Genomic DNA, 3871 nt, shown 5'->3' on the forward strand with positions numbered 1-3871 from the left:
AACAGAGCAAGATGGAGTAACCCAAAAAATTAACAGAGCAAGAAAATGTACTCGAAATGGCAGTTCACCAGAGATTTTCAAGTTAAAAATACTCCCAGGGGTAAATAACAATGACATGGACGGAGTAAAGGATGGATGTTTTAAATTAATCCAGTAATTCTTTTTTGTTCTCATATTTTCACCCTCTAGACACTGCCTAGAGTGCTTACAAGATGACAAAGTTAATTTTGCATAACACATATGGATTCTTATCTTCTTCAGTAAGGGAGGCACATTTACAGCTAATTAAGCACGATGAAAGGGACCATCCAATTAAATTACATTTGTATTATCTTCTTCTTCTTCTTCTTCAATAAGGGGGCACATTTACAGCTAATTAAGCACGATGAGAAATTAATTAATTAAGCAGGATCAAGTTCATCATCCAAAACAGTGGAAGGAAGGGGATGGGTTAGAAACGGAGGAGTCATCTTCAGATACTCTTGTGCAGCTGCTGCTCCTCTTCAGCAACCTTGGGTCACCTGGCACAAACAACAACCAGAGGAAGCAGGGATCAGTTCAGGAATTTCCTCGCAATTATCTGAACCAAAAAAGATGGTTCCTCTGTTTTTGGAACAGAGATGGAAGTAACAACAGGTTGTAGGGCGCTTTTATTTTGGATATGCAAAATTACTTTTGCTTGGAAGATGCATCGTTTTGTGTTGTTAAGAATACGACTGACTATATCTGTTTAGTTTCTTCATACAGTAAAAATTGCTTTTGTAAATTCTGCAGAGGACTGTACTGAACAGAAAATAACTGGGAAACATGACAAGTTCCCCCAAGGCGCATCGGTGCATGCATACCTAGAGGCAGCCAGAGGTGAGGAGCCCCTCTGACACCTACTTAGTGATGACCCAGACGGCGTAGATGATGCCAGGGAGGTAGCCGAAAAAGGTGAGCAGCAAGCAGATTCAGAACTCGATCTGGAAAAGCACGTTCAGCACCAGCAGTCAGTTAACCCAACTCTCGACGGAATCACGCTCAGGAGAGAACCTACTGTGAAGTTTAAACATGCAGCTAGCACGGGACCGGGACAAAGCTCGGGCAACTCACCCGGCAGGTGAACTTGAGGAAGACGCCGAGCGGCGGCAGGATGATGGCGAGGATGATGTCGATGCAGTTGGCCATCCCCTCGTCCGCCATCTTCCTTCTCTCTCTCCAAGTGTCCAAGGGAAATCAAAGGGAGGTGATGTGAACAAGGAGGGCGAGACGGTTCTCCACCTCCTGGTCCACCACGCACATCGGTCGTCCCCTTGCCATTGTCGTTCCATGAACACAAGGAAGGAAGGATGGGGGGTCGGATCTGCAGCACGCAAGCCACGCATGAGAGGAGATGGAAGAGTTGGCAAGAACGGCGTACGTACCTTGGGCGTCTAGGTCCCACCGGAGTTGCGTCGTTGTCAACGACCAGCACAGCAGCAAGCTCCGGTGTGGTGTGGTGTGCAGCGCCACACCGATCCGGCCGGGCTCCATCACGCAGGTGGATCCCGATGCGGCCGACCTCCATCGCACAGGTGGGTGCGGGTCCGGCGCTGCCATCGCCAGAACTGGTGCGCCCCATCCATCGCCAGAACTGGTGCGCCCCATCCATCGCCAGAACTGGTGGGCATGGGTGGGTGGATCCGTGGAAGAGGGGGTTTCCATGGGTGGATGGACGAGATGAGGAGGGAGGTCGGTCGGCGGTGGGGTTGGGGATGGGGGGGGGGGCGGGGAGACGAGGTTGCCGATGGGGGTGGGGATCGACGGCGATGGCGGAGATTGGAGAAGAATCGGGGGTTGGGGAAGAGGAGCAGTTTGTGGGCAGCTCCGCGGGGCTTCACTTGTGAGTCTGGGCATGGGCTCGATCTTGGGTCAGCCTCGACCTCGTCTACGGTGGGAATCGATCGAGGAAGATAGAGAGTGCGGGTGGGAGACGGGAGGGACTGCGGGTGTCGAGAGGTGGGAGGAAGAGGGGAGGGGGAGCTCGATCTGAGGGAGGGAGATGGCGGTGGGAGGGATCGAGGGGAGCGCCTGCTGTAACTTTGGATGGCGGAAGGGGGGTGGTCGGGGCTAGGGGAGGAAGGGGCCGCGAGGGCGGGGGTGGCGGAAGGGGCGTGTCGATCTGGATCGGAGGAGGCGCCGGTGCGTTGGATCCGCGAGGGTGGGGGTCTCCGAGCGGTGAGAGTGTGTGGGGAACGCTGGAGGAGTGGGGTGGGGGCGGCGGCGCGTCGAGATCCAGAGGGAGGGAGTGGGGTTGGGGGCGGCGGCGGTGGATCCAGAAGGAGGAGTTGTGTGAGAGCGCTAGGGTTTGCTGCGCAGGGAGAGAGAGGAGTTGTGTGCGGTGTTTTTTTAGGGGTAGCTCGCGGTGGGTGGGTGAGAGGGTGAGGTGCAGGCCGTTGGATCCAGGGGATCCGGCGGTGATTTATCCATGATCCGCGTGAGAGGCCCTCGGACCAATCAGAATGTAGTATACATGTATGATATTTTGACCATTTAAATTGGTCGTAATCGACTAAAAGTAATGTGCTAAATCATGTTAGCTATTTTATTATGACCTGAAAATTTGAAAAAAAAACTTCTCATTGTGTCAGCAAATTTGACTATTGTTTTCAGGAATAATCACAAATTGAAATAAGATAAATATTTTTTTAAAGAGTTATGAACAATGAGTTCTTTTAAATAATTTTTCCATTTTTCGAGTGTCCGAAATGAGTTTTTTTGTGAAGGACCTACCAAATATTTGTTGCAAAATTGTACCAAATCAATTTTCTAAAATACTAGGACATATTCAATGCACAATTGACCAAATGGTTGGGTGTGAGAAGCTTTGATCCACCTCTCGTGAAAAAGACAAACTTCCGTTGATTCAGTAGGAAGCGGGTCAAATTTGAACTGTAGCTGCCTTGTAGTTTGCTCTTTAATTTTTCCAAAAATCATTTCTAGGTACATAAGTATCTATTTAATCAGAGAAACACCAAAAAAATTCCAAGATTCAGCCACTAGCTAGGAATGGTCATTCCCGCCGTTTTGACCGCATTTTGAAACGGGCATAAAAAATTCAAAAAAAATCAAAAATTTGGGAAACCTTCGCATGTGTCATCATATGTGGCCAAGTTCCTAGGAAAAATAACAAACTTGTAATACGGCAATTATTTTAAAAAAGTGTTCTCAGAAACGAGCTATCACGTGTGGAGATCAATGGCTTTCAAGCCAAATGATCAATCTTATGGCCACATTCATGGCATAGTTTGTTCAAATGATCTCATATTGTGCACAAGGGTGCATATTGGAATGGCAAACAATGTTGCCTAAGGAAGTTTTCATTTTCTTTGGACGAAAAAACCATTTTCCATTTTTCGAGTGCCCAAAAGGAGGTTTTTTTGTGAAGGACCTCCCAAATAATTGTTGCAAAATTGTACCAAATCATTTTTCTAAAATACTAGTCCATATTTAATGCACAATTGACCAAATAGTTGGGTGTAAAAAGTTTTGATCCACCTCTCGTGAAAAAGACAAATTTCCGCCGATTCAGTAGGAAGCGGGTCAAATTTGATCTGTAGCTGCCTTGTAGTTTGCTATTTATTTTTTCCAAAAATCATTTCTAGGTACATAAGTATCTATTTAATCAGAGAAACACCAAAAAAAATCCAAGATTCAACCACTAGCTAGGAACGGTCATTCCCGCCGTTTTGACCGCATTTTGAAACGGCCATAAAAAATTCAAAAAAATCAAAACATTGGGAAACCTTCGCATTGTGTCATCATATGTGGCCAAGTTCCCAGGAAAAATAACAAACTTGTAATACGTCAATTATTTAAAAAAAAGTGTTCTCAGAAACGAGCTATCACG

At 47.0% G+C, this 3871-nt stretch overlaps 1 non-coding gene across 1 annotated transcript; it reads right to left on the minus strand.

Annotated features, from left to right (window-relative positions):
• Positions 1 to 847: 847 nt before the first annotated feature.
• LOC109740553 (hydrophobic protein LTI6A) lies at positions 848 to 2302 on the minus strand. Its single transcript, XR_012202872.1, has 3 exons — positions 1407 to 2302; positions 1096 to 1345; positions 848 to 965 (listed from the first exon to the last, which is right to left on the minus strand). It is a non-coding gene; the product is annotated as a hydrophobic protein LTI6A (transcript).
• Between the last annotated feature and the right edge of the window lie 1569 nt (positions 2303 to 3871).

The sequence above is a fragment of the Aegilops tauschii genome, chromosome 2 (assembly GCF_002575655.3).
Source record: "Aegilops tauschii subsp. strangulata cultivar AL8/78 chromosome 2, Aet v6.0, whole genome shotgun sequence".
In the NCBI taxonomy this organism is placed as follows: Eukaryota; Viridiplantae; Streptophyta; class Magnoliopsida; order Poales; family Poaceae; genus Aegilops; species Aegilops tauschii.